The sequence below is a fragment of the Paralichthys olivaceus genome, chromosome 21, assembly GCF_024713975.1.
Source record: "Paralichthys olivaceus isolate ysfri-2021 chromosome 21, ASM2471397v2, whole genome shotgun sequence".
Lineage (NCBI taxonomy): Eukaryota > Metazoa > Chordata > Actinopteri > Pleuronectiformes > Paralichthyidae > Paralichthys > Paralichthys olivaceus.
In genome coordinates, this window is record NC_091113.1 from 13,630,142 (window position 1) to 13,643,410 (window position 13,269).

General features: G+C 40.5%; 1 long non-coding RNA gene across 2 annotated transcripts in view; it reads right to left on the minus strand.

Moving 5' to 3' along the window:
• Positions 1–13,269, minus strand: part of LOC109626982 (uncharacterized) — a 183,749-nt gene that overhangs the window by 42,770 nt on the left and 127,710 nt on the right. The window contains exon 4 of one of the 2 annotated variants that reach the window (XR_011239720.1): positions 150–2,499. The exons of the other annotated variant lie outside the window; for it this stretch is intronic. This is a non-coding gene — a long non-coding RNA (uncharacterized lncRNA). Of the gene's footprint in view, positions 1–149; positions 2,500–13,269 lie in introns of those variants that run through there. 2 annotated transcript variants of the gene reach the window in all.

A 13,269-nucleotide genomic window follows, 5' to 3' on the forward strand; every position in this document is an offset into this window, starting at 1 on the left:
CTGTTCGAACGAAATGCATGTATCAAGTTCCAAATTAATCAACGCAATGAGAATGAATAGGATCCCTGGTGAGACTGCTACCAGCTCACAGCTCACATCACAGGTTAGAGAATCATGTGTTTTAAGGTCAAAATGTTGGGAACCAGCAGTGCAAATTATGATTTAGAATAAAATACATTCCAGGGATAACAATCATTAAAAAAAAATACCAGTTCTGGCATTTAACAACCCATATCAGTCAAGTAAATCCCATACATGCTAGCACCTGTTTTAACAGAGACAGGGCTCAGCTTCCTGGCCAACAGGGAGACTGGACAAAATGTTGAGAAACACTGCAACTCCCATCTGAACGTTGCGAGACGAAATACTAATAATCCATCACCCGAGTCACACTGAGAACATCATCCCCTGCTCTCTCATAATGTGACAACTGCTCCTCCTTTAACACTTCTCCTTTAATAAGCCTCTTGTTCAACATTAACAGCAGCCTTGGATGACAAAGTGAGTGCGAGAGACACATGTAGGAAAATTAGGAGAGGAGTGAAAAAAAAGGAGTAAAAATCACTTCTTAAAGTGACCCCGGGGGGCCAATGTGTTCCTGATCTACGGCACACTGCTTTGATATGTTTTACCCATGATGGGAGAGAGACACAGAGCGAAAGAGAGAGAGAGAGACCCCACAATTGGAGAGCAAATGTGTTTCCCAGTAGTGAGACAAGCAGGGAGCTCCATTAGCACAGCTGCTGGAAGCATCATGAGTTGTGGACGCTTATAGGGCTACTTTGTCAGGCCGTCCTTCGGGCCCTCTCAAATACACACCCCCGTGTGCTACCCTGCTTTAGCCTACATCCAATCCAACATGTCTGCGTTTTTAACTCAGTCAGTCTTCAGCATCATCTTTTTTTGCCAGTTTTCTTCCACAGCTCCTTCCCAGCATCTGTCCTCCCTTTGGCGAACTTTGCCCTCCTTCGTTCTCTCAACCTTTCTTCTCCCATCCATCAACCTCTCTTGTCTCCTTCTCAACCAGCTCATACCTCCTCCTGTTTACTCTCTTCGTGTCCCTCCTACTCCCTCTCCACAGGAGTCAGATGGAGGAGGAGGAGGCCAGGGAGGCTTAATGCATCTACCATGTCAGGAGCTGGATCAGGATGTCTGGCTGTTGCCCATGACTTTTTCATGACTGGTGTTTAGTGCAGTCTGGGGACAACAGGACACATTGAGGTACCAGTGGTATTTGTCACACTGACAAATGGGGCTGGAGAGATGGATGGATAGAGGAGAGAAGGAGGGGGAGTGTGAGAAAGAGACGGACAGAAAGATGGAGAGTTGCTGGAGATACTCAGCCAGGATTCACCACTGCTATTTCAGACACCTTAATTGTGTTGAATAATGCTGGACTCAGAGGACGTGCCCGACACATATGGTTCTGCTGCGATCATTATAACGACAACCACAGTTTTATGCCTGGGACACACAGCATGCCTGACTTTCATGATAGCAATCATTCACAATGCAGAAGAGTGAAATACACAGGAAATAAATGAATAAATAACCCTAAAAGTGATTTCCAGAGGGAAACTAGCATGGTTCCATCCAATGGTTAAAAAAAACACGTTTATTCCTTTTTGTTTGATCTTTTCCAAATCCCACAAGAAAAACCGAGGCTGCAGTTTCACAGTGGTTGGACTATCTCTTGGCAGGGCGCAGTATCTTCTTGGAGTCTTGAGACAGTTAAAGCATTGCACGAAGATGTTCTGATAGTCTTACGACTCCAGCAAATCAATAAAGCCAGCCAAGAAATAGTTCAGCACATAACACCCCCATAAAACTGCATTTTCTCTGGAAGAGGTGGGCAAATTCTTTCCCCTGCTTCCAGTCTTTCTGATATGCTGAGTTAATGGTCATTAGCTTCATATTTTTGTGTACAGGTATGAGTGTGGTGTCCATCTTTCTCAGACAGAACGTGAATGAGCATACTTTCTCAAAACTCAAACTATTTAATTTGAGTTTTTCTTTTTGAGTTGACAGAAAATCTGTCAGCATTTTTCCTGATAGGTAGAGTGTGTACTGACAGATCATAAACTATATTGTAAAACCAAATGTTTATGTCCCATAATACTCTTCTTTCCATTTTAAAGGTAGAGTTATTAATACCTTGCAACTGAAACAGCAGGTGAATTCAAAGTGTATAATACGATGGTTAGGAACTGAAAAATATTTTGGCTGCATAATACAACAAAAGTGGGATTCTGGCAAATCACTCAGCCGAACTGCCAGACCTGTGAGTTCATCTCTGCACCAACAGAGAGTTTAAAAAATCTTTGAGTGAAATAGTGAAGTCCAGGCTTGTTCAACAACAATATTTATATTTTCCCCTCGCTGTAAAAGAGATACTTTAAATTCAGCCTTCACGGCCCATTGATGGGACCATTCTGTCTGTTGGCGAAGATTTGTGGGACTCTCTTTCCTGGAGATGAAGTTTACCTCAGCGAGGAAGATCTGGGTCAGAGAAAGAGAAAATCTTTACTTCCCCTCTGCTTGCTTTTTAGTACTTTGCCTTGAATCACTGAATACATTATTATTACTTTATCTGTTTCACTCTGCAAAATTACTCTGAAACTCTTTCTTAATATTTATTAAACTGTTTGCTACTTTTTCCTAAACCATTCTTTTGACCAGCTGAATTTCTTAAGGTTACTCAACTATAACAATAAACATCATTTTCTTCATTATTTTCAATGTTTCCTCTTTCTTTGTAGATGTACTGTTGGGTGTCGGTAGTAGCCATTGTGTTTTTGTGTACTTTTTGTATGAGGTTACAATTCAAATATGTTTTGATGGAAAGACAGAAATTGACGTGTTTCCAAGAAAAAAATTACGATGGAGCAAGAAAGTTGTTTTCCCAAGAAATAAATAGTGATAGCTGATCTGTTAACCCCAAGGTTTTGGATAAAGTTGCGGGAGTTTGTTTAAAAAGGCAAACTGCAGTTTCAGAACAATTCTTAAGAAATCTGTGGATTTAAAGAAACAATAGTTTATGAATGTGCAGAGAAGATCAAACCAGCTCTCTGGTAGATCAATATAGACAGACAGACAGACAGACAGATAGATATTGACATAATTCATGTTAGAGACATATTCAAGATGACTGCGTTACATTACATTGTGCTATTTCCATGCAATTAATGTTGATGTAATCGCTCAATTTAATGTTTTTGAGTTGGGACTTTGCAATGACTGGAGGATAAGGGCACCATGTTAGGAGGAGGTGGGTTTGTTCTTGGATTTTATGGCGGCTCAATGAATCAAATGGGGCTGTGACGAAAACCTACAGTTCTAACGACACTTTGGATATCAAATTACACAACGTCTAATAAACCTGCCAATCAGATACCACCAATACCACTTTTATCCACTACCTTCACTCAATAATATGCAGCCTGTTTGCCAAATGCCTCTGTGGATCTAAATATTTGTGATATCAAATGATCAGATTACCCTGTTTTCTGGAAGGCCTAAGGATATACTGTTGCACAATTTGTCAAAATAAAGTTCTTTTATAGATTTCTTTGAGTTATGTTGGCTTCCTTCGACAGTATAACTCAAAGCTCAGAAAGGGAATTTGATATGAACTGTATTAGCAATAAGTCTTTTGGCTGAACCTATGAAGATGTCAAGGGAGGCAGAGCTGACACTATAAAACTGTCATCTGGCCTTAGGTATACGAGGGTCACGTCACCTTGGTTGGAAGGAGCCATGGAGCACTGTGATGGACACACATTACACTGAAATGCGTGTACATGTACAACAAACAGGATTAGACGTTGGAGTACTGTTTTGAAGGCACATGTCTGTTGATATCATTTGTTCAGATATTATTATTAACATGCACTTTAACTGGCTGTTCAGCAGTGAAAGATGTAGATATGTTATAAAATAATTTAAAGAATTGTGAATACAGAAGTCTGTAGTGAAGACGATGATGATGATGATGATGATGATGATGAAGGGGGTAATTGTGTTGGATTGACGCAAGTGAAACTATGCACATGTGTAGCAGAAGTCTAGCCTTCTGGAAAAAGGCATCCTTAACCTTAGTTTGTGGAAAAGTCACCAAACATTTTGAGTGATTTTTAATCACATTGACTGATGAGCCTAAACATGTGGATTTTATTTATTTTTGACCATTGAAAGAGCCATTATGCTCTCTCCCCATTCATTTTGGCTGGGGTCTGGTCTTGTTTGCACCAAACAACTGCCCAGGGATGTTTCCAAGATGGCTGCAGAGTGGCAAGACTTGCCAGTAAGGACTTTGGTTGTAGTGTGAGCTCTACACAAGGATATGTGCTGAAAGGAATTGAAATTGAGCACTTAAGGAGGTTGGCAGTCAATTTTAATGTAAGCACTGAAAACAGCTCCGATATTATGTAAGGTGTAAGAACTATCTATATCACTTCTCTAAATATGCCTCATTTTTGTTCAAGCTCCAAGAATTATTCCCTGGGGAAATTGTGAAAATGTTGAAAAACACCCTCGCAATATTAAAAAAAATGTTTTTGTGTAGTCCTGCTGACTATAAAACAAACTGATGACTCAATAGATGATGGAGCGAAGACATGACATTTTGCTGATGCTTAACTTCTAGAGTCATAAGCTTGTCCACAGCTCAGGGAAACAATCCTCTTCCTGTTTCCCTGAGCATGCTTTGGTATATATCAAGTGATTTGGCATGTTCACCAAAACCCACACCAGGCTGGCTAACACCCCCTGATTCTGTAGCTCTAACAGTCAAATCAACCTACACAAGATGGAACACAACATGAATACAACTTTTTTACTGCTGCACAAGCGCTGTTCAAATATACTGACACGCCAGCAGTGAAGGCAGGTGTAGTCTTTGGATGATCCTTGATAACCATCTGAAATGTATCCTTATTACTTCCATGTGCTAAACAACAGACTTACTGGTGCATTTTTTATTATGGGGTGAGCTTTTATTTCAAGTTGCATGAAATCAAATCTTTGGGAATACGAGCACATCTGTATCTGGATTATTGAACACATATTTTTGAACTAAAACAGCTTTTCTGCGCTGTCAAACATGGTTCGTCAAATGAGGCGCAGGTCCTAGATGGGTGTTCGAGTGTGAACCTGAATGGGAGACTCAGCAGTGAACTTGACGGTATTCAACAGTCATTCAATCAGTTTGAATCTAGCCGAATGAACAGTAGGCTGTTTAGATTGGCCTCAGGGTTGGTCTCTAACAGGAAGCTGTGTCATTCCAAGTTGAGACTTTGCCTTCATGACGATTAAGGATTTAATGGAATTAATATTAAAAGATGTATGTTAACAGCTCATGACTGTATTTACATGTGGGAATAACTGTATATGTATCCTTAGATAGAGCTATAGGTCTGGGTCAGGATCCAGGGTTAGACAGAGGTAAGGGCTAAGTAATGATTGCCATCAAGGACGTCCCTCACTGATGTAATACACACCACTATAAGTGTGTTCTTCTATATGTCTCTCTGCATTCCATAATCTATATTAACACAAGGGAGGGCAGTCTCAAGAGAAGTTTTGCACCAACATTCCTCTGAATTTTAATGTCCATATCCATCTTCACATACAGTCACATTATTAGTCTGAGATAACTCCCCTGAGAGGCTGCTTTCCTCCAGAAGGCTTCCTGAAGGGAAAGACAATACTTTGGTTTCACATTTACATTTAAAGCATTTGGATGATTTTTTTATTTTTTTTTGATTTAGGAAGGAAGGAGCCAAATACACTGATTTCTCAGTTTTAGTTTTTTAATGTACTTAAACCTTTGGTATTCGAAAAAAGACATACTTGTATGAATTGATGTTTTGATCATCATTCACACATTCTGTCTCTGTACATTAAACGATTGTGGAAATCTATGCAGGCTCCACACTGACCTTTTACCCTTTTGCATACAACAAACAAAAGACACTTTCAGGGAAGGAGGGAGGAGGACCTTGCTCATTCCTAACCACCCTAATTTCCAGCAGCATTTTTGCCATGTTTGTTATAGGTATGTTACAAACACACACTCACCACAAGTGCTCAAGAGGGTCAAACTGGCCATGCAACCAACACATTTAAGTTGTTCCGTGGATGCTGGGCACACGTCTGCTGGAGATTCGAGTAAACACCTCCCACCACAAGTGTGCATATGGCACTAAGATTCACTGACGGGCACCTACACAGGTCGGCTGTTCTCCCTAATGATTAAACACAGCGGAAAAAGTTTGCTTGGACATGTCAAATATTTGTTCATTGGGCTTTAGCTACCACAAAGCTCTTAAAATATGCAGTATTTGATACTGTAGCACAGGAGGTCCTAAACCTCTTTGATACTAAGGAGGCCCAAATAGATGCACATTAAATCATGATTGTTAGCTCTTTAGTTTGGTCCAAATTTAATCATGACTGCATACATAAATCAGGTGAGACAGAGATTATTCCTGAAACATTTTGCTTAAAATGTGTGAGGGTCAAGAAGTTTGTTACAGTTAGTACACCTGAAGAGCAGCCTCTTTAGTTTTGGATGTACTTGGGATTAGAGGTCTCTGTGGATTTAGTTGAAGATTAACGCCCTGTCCGCACCAATCTGGATATTTTGCAAAACAAACTTTTTCCTCTCGTCCGAACACAAACAGTGTTTTACTTCCTAAAAAACGGATTTTTTAATATACTACCTTAATTTAAAACAATCTCTGGTTTCTGTGTATCTGTATGGAGCGTTTGGGAAATAATGACATCCAGCTTAGTTTAACTGTGTCCACATCTGCTTTATTTAATAAGTCTGTTTTTGGGTATTATTACATGTTTGTAGCTAAATTTAACATCCTCCACATTACCAGCATTCACAGGTGTCTGCCGCGCCCAATATCACTTGGAACAGTGTTTGTTTGTGGAACTTGACAAATCGTTGATACACTTTATTGTAGGCCCAGCATGCTTTTGTGCCTTTGTAGATGTTTTTGTGTTCCCTACTAGAGACAGATATTTTGTAAATAAACGAGTGATTTTCCATCCAAAAATATTCACAGTTGTAGCAAAGGCACAAGTTAAAACCGCAAATTCCTTGCAAAAGCAATACCAACAGGCGGTTTCTGTGCAGAACTGGCCCCGTCCAAATCAGGATTTAAACCAGAAACCTGTGACCTTTCTTAATACACAACTATTTATGCACCCCCTCATCTTTCTTATTAAACCCTAAAAGTGCCCTTCTTTTAGCATTGCATACTTAGTGATTTAGTGATCAAGTCAATGATGTTCTGCAAAACATAAAATTTGTGAGCCTATTTAATTTCCCTTTAGAATACAACCACGGTGGTTCCTTCTGGGTTTTACAGGCTTGGCTTAACATGCAGATGGAGCATTCAGCTCTAATCAAGGGGCTAACATGTTTAATGTTTGGCTGTTGAGCAAAGAGAGGAGCTTAGCAGAATCGGTACAATCAAAAAGCTGGATTGTGAATATGAAGATTCCCATGACTGTTGAAAGGAAATATTCCAGCTCTTCCTGTTCGTGACGCGTGCAGCGCCGCAGTATGGGAACCATGACGCAAACTTATACAGTCTGCAATCTTAAACCCTGACAACTCTCTGCACCATCGCAGAGCATTTTCCTCCACTTCATCCCTGAAAATTAGGGTGGAATTATTTGGAATGCGCTGTGGGTGCTGATGAGTTTACATGCAAGCAGGCATGTTTACTTCGACTTATTATCCCTCGTTGTCTAAATCCTTGTGTTGTTGGCAAACTGCTCCATCAAATTAGCTTTGACGGATCCAGGAACTCTGCTGTCCTACTTTTCTGTGTGTTTGTTCCAAACAGAGGCAGTGTGTGTGTGTGTGTGTGTGTGTGTGTGTGTGTGTGTGTGTGTGTGTGTGTGGCCCAGGCATTACTCATGTTGTAGGGACCTAAATCAGTTCAAACTTTAAACTTTTAGACTTTTCTGCCTTATGGGGACAAGCAAGTCTCCACTTTGTAATTGTGTTTTAAGGTTAAGCTTAGCTTTCAGTTTAGGTTAGGAAAGTAGTTGCTGAGGTTAAGTCTAGAGCAAGTCTGCAGGAAATCAATGACTGCATTGTGCACTTGGATCTAAATGATGGGGCTAAAATATCATAATTGGAATATGAAACATGGAGAAAGATGGTTATTTATATCTCTGTATAAATGATGAATACAAGTATCCGGAATACTTGGTGTGGCCAGGGATGTTTAGCAATAACATGGTCACATCAACACAGCCTATCAACAATTTGAATTCCCGTATGGTGGCTATGGAAAAAAACACTGCTTTTGGATTTGCTCTCATAAATGCCAACATCACATTGCAGATTTGACTCATCCACCTTATTGCCAGCAATGACAGCGACAGCAAATATTAAACATGTCCTCCACTTTGATCGCTGTCATGCTGCCACTGCCACAGAGACAGGGCTGAGTGGATGAAGAAAAGCAGCTGAAACTGGTGGGATGGGGTTGACATGATGACAGTCAGTGACACAGACTGGAGAGAACATTTTTCGTATGAGTAGGGCATCCTTTTTCCAGCTGTGTGTCACAGTTGAAGTGTTCATGACACCGGAGGAAACAAGAGTACAGGCACCAGTCAGCAAGGGTCAGAAACCGGCAGTATGTGCATACGTATACTAGTATCCTGATTATTTACGGACTGCTTCAGCTAGTAAAATCATGTTTCTCAAAACCGGGATAAGGGCATAGTCAGGAAACTGAAATGAGGATATGATGTTTACATGCTTTAACAGGGTATTTAAAAAAACCTGAAATAACTGGGATACTAGTGCTCATGTAAACACAGTCAATTTAATGTCTTCTGAAGTCATGGAGACACCACTGTGTGTGTGTTTCAGAGCAAGAGAAGACCAACACTAAGAGGTACTGAGACTCCCAGTATGAACCCAGGTTGTCCATCATGGTTGGACTGACTATAGAAGTGGTTGCTCCTGACAGCTCTACAGTCTTTTTTTCCAGTCTATTTGAGATGAAGAGGGATCACAGGGGGTGTTAGCCTGCCTGGTAGCTAATGGTGGCAGAAGCCAGAGTTATCATCAGTGAAAGACTCATCCATCTTCTCGCCACTCCGGTGACGAAAAGCAAACACGAGGAACAAGACGGCCATACAGCATCCAGCTCTCACTCTCCTGGCCGAACACACCTAACAGAGATAACGAGACGCTTAAGAGGCAGGGGGATGCCTGGGAGTTACCCACAGGGCTGAAATGTAAATAAATCCTGCTTGTTGAATACAAATAGCTAAGAGCAGAACTTCACTGGCCATGGGTGGTAAAAAGAGGTGCCAGTTAATGCTACAAATATGTATGAATAGATATTTCTCAAGTTGTGAAATTAATCATTCTGTAAATTATCACATAACCACAACACAGTAATCAAACAAGCCCACGTTTCTTTAATTTGTCATGAAATTTCATGGCTATCACAGCTCCATGAATGCATCTATTGTGGTTGTACATGTCACCACACAGTATATCATGTGCAATGAAAGATTTTATTTGAGTTCACTTGACATTCCGGAGGTCTGTCTCTGTGTGAGGTCTGGAAGATTCACCACTACGCTCCCTGTGATTGGTTCTGACCTTGATATTCTTCTGAAAAAATCATGTGTGTGTGTGTGTGAAAGTGCATTCTATACTCATGATCTTGAAACATACTGGCAATCCATAAAGGTACTTAGACTAAATGGAGCGTCTCTGTGAATGTAAGAGGCAATGGTTGTTTCACTCTGTGTGTCGAACTCTGCTAATTTTGCTCATACTTTTGCATCTATTACTATATCTATCTATATAACTGTCAACTCATATATTGTAAATCCAAAGCATTGTTTGAATATATGTCTAACGCTTCTCTGTGAATGCATAATGAGTTTCAAGGCATGTTTGCTCTCCTCTTAAGTTATAAATGCAGAGTGATAATCTTCTTTTGGCCATTTCAGTCTATTATACTGCACAGCAAGTTTGAAACATTAAAACATTATAAAATAAACCATTTCACAGCCTCCTGGGTAAGTGATGGCCTCAAGAAAAAAAGGAGGTCATTCAATAGCTGCAGTTAAGTGCCTGAGGTTGTCCTCCATGCCTTCCAGCCACAGACAGATTCTCTCATAGAGGAACGTGCCACTCTCTTAGCAGTGGTTGTCCACGCATCAGGACCCACTGCAGCGATTCTGAGAGGAGATGATGATTTAATCACCGGCTTTCTGCTGAGTCAACCACAGGGGAGGAACACTGACGTCTAGACCAATGTGAATGGGAATAAGTACGATATATATTCCACCAGGGATTGTTCTAATTGTTCTGCTCGGTGTAGAAGAGCCTGAAGATGGACACCATGACTATTTACACAAAGTGAACCCAATGTGTATCTTGATCTGCAGTATACTTCATAAATCCTCCTCAATGTTAGTGGATGGGACATGGGCCAAACTTAATGCGTGCTTAAACATGTAAAATAAAGTTTTATCAAATGTTTTTGTCATTTAAGGTAGTTCTTATTACAATTTTTGCCCAAGTTTGGTTTTAATGAGTTATTCTACGATTCAAAAATGGGGTGAAGACTGCTGAGACTGACTTGCAATTGATCAAGTGTGTGTATCAGCACAACATTGCTACCGTAGCTCGATTCCCCACATCGCTACTGCACAGACTCTGGCTCCAAATGCTGAAGATAGCATGTTTGTATTGTATCCAGGATACTGGCTTCATTTCTGGTCTAAATTCATCCAAAGCACTCACGAAGGGATGAAATAAATGAATAGCTCCAGCAAACAACCCTTTTAAGTATTCAGCCTCTGCCATCAATGGAAAATAAAATTTCTCTAAGCGTTATTCATGGGCTGTAATGCGATATCATCTGAGGTCATTTTTTTCCCCTTCTTTTTTCTAACCAGGCATTTCCCGATGCCATTGTTGTTGTTGCTATTTTTAGCAGCACAGCGAGGGAGAGGACACACGTGCCACTCACGGACAGGCATACAGGGCCTCTGTTTAATGAGCCACAGTCACAACAGGCCAGTGTGCTGCTGCCGCACAGAAGACTCTGTGTCCCACTGACACTGTTACCACACAGGGCAGCAGGTCACCAGCAACAAGCACAGCGAACCACTGGGGAAGTCCTGCCTGTGACTGCTGCCAATACACAGACTGTGTATCCAGCATAGTGAAGGTGCAACAAGCTGTACACGTTCTGCACTATATGACCTGAATAAAACTACATTTGGTTTCCACCCTGCCACTGTTGTTGAGGAACAACTATTTTTAGCCTGGTGCTGAGACTTGTGTTATTTAACACTTTTCTGAATCCATTGTCGATTCTGCTCTCCTGCGCGATCCAAGGCTGAATTCCCAAACTGGAAAACAGCTCCAGGGCAGCTAGCTCTGTGTGACAATTACATTGTAGTAATCTGATTATTTAACTGTTTATTTGGTAATCTGCACTACTGAAACCGTAAGGGCCCTGAGGTTGCTCTTTAATTTTTTGGGGAGCTCCTTTGGGGACCAGAGCTAATTTTTCCCCTGGGCAAACTTTTTGCTGGAGTCAGTCAGTCCCTGTAGAGGGCATGACGCATGAATACTATTGCATTAGAATAGGTGTTGCTTGAATTCTAATCAGATTGGTTACTTGTCTCTATTACAAAAATGGAACTTAATTTCTTGTACCACTTGGGGCCACAAATCTATGACTCAACAAAAAAAAACTGACAGGGCTCGGGCAATGTTTGCCAAACTCCTTTTTTCATAATTATTTGACAGTGGTATCCAAACACTATGTTTTATGAACTGATTTCTGGTTAGCTCCAGTCGGGTTCTGCAGTTTTGAATCACTGCTCATATTCAATTGGTTTGGCCACTGAGACAGTGTCTGCTTCATCAAATGGTTGGATAAACGTTTGACCAGTATAAATCTTTTAAGAATTGTAATATCATTTCCTTAAATGAGTCTTACTCTGCATTTATGCAAAACAGCAACAGTAAAAATGACAACCGACAAAACAGCTCCCAACCTCCCTTTACAACAAGAACAAGAAATAAAAGAGACAATGGATATGTCTTTTAATGACCCATCTGAGCCATGAGATTTGTTTTATCTCTCTTTTCCATTGTGAATAATAAATATGTATCATAGTTTTAAGTATGACGGACTGCTTATTTGATATGCTCCTCAGCCACATTTATTCTGATAGTTATTTTACTTTTTCAGAAATATCCCTTGGTGTTAGTGACCCCTCCTCATATAGGCCCACAAAAACACTGGCATTTTTTATTTGCGCACATCCTACCTGGTTTCACCAGGTAGAATATGTGACGTGTGGCTCATACATAAGTTTGACTGATTCACTTTTATTTTTTAATACCAATAATTGCATGTCAGCTATTTCAAAAGGCCTGAACAAGAAAGGCAATCTTCAAACCGAAATTCACAATTTATTAGATTAAAAGCTCTGTAATTCAGCTCAAAAGACAGGGAAAAGGTTAAGCTTATACTTTTTCGATAAATTCAGTTTCATACTTTGAATTTAAAAAAATGGAATCATCAAAATTACCTGGCGGGCCAGATATTATTGCTGGCAGGCCATTTTTGCTTCACGGGCCACCAGTTGCCAGGCATTGTGCTAAATGGGCAAGTATAACTGCTGAGCCTGCTTTTTTCTCATGACCACTGATGTGTCCTTGAGCAAGGCTTTAAGGGCCAGTGCACCAGTGGAACAGCTCAGTGACCAGCTGATCAGATTGTTGGTGATCTGGGCATGTTGCAGCAAAGTCAGCCATATGTATATGAACGCAGTGTTGTCTGCATGGAAAATGGTCTTGAATTTTTTAATATATATATATTTAGTGCCACGGTCATTGCTGTAGTAAAATTTAAAATGTATCCTTATTGATTTTGTCTCTTACATGCAGAAATCCTAGACTATTAAACCCCCCACCCCACCCCCGGATACAGACAATCATGCTAATAGCCACATGATTAATAAAGTATATTTTCTGTACGGGGAGGTGTTTCCGTGAAAAGCCATGAGGCCCTAAAATGTTACAACCCGGTTTTTAGTAGCTTACACCAATTTTCCAGCCGTGTCTGCAGTCTAAAAATGGTTCTCCCACTCTCCTGCACACCTCTGAAATAGTGGTTGTGCCGTAAAAATGTCCCCTTATCTTTCCTGTGCGTGTAAATCCTGGCTTGTCCGATCCAACCACAT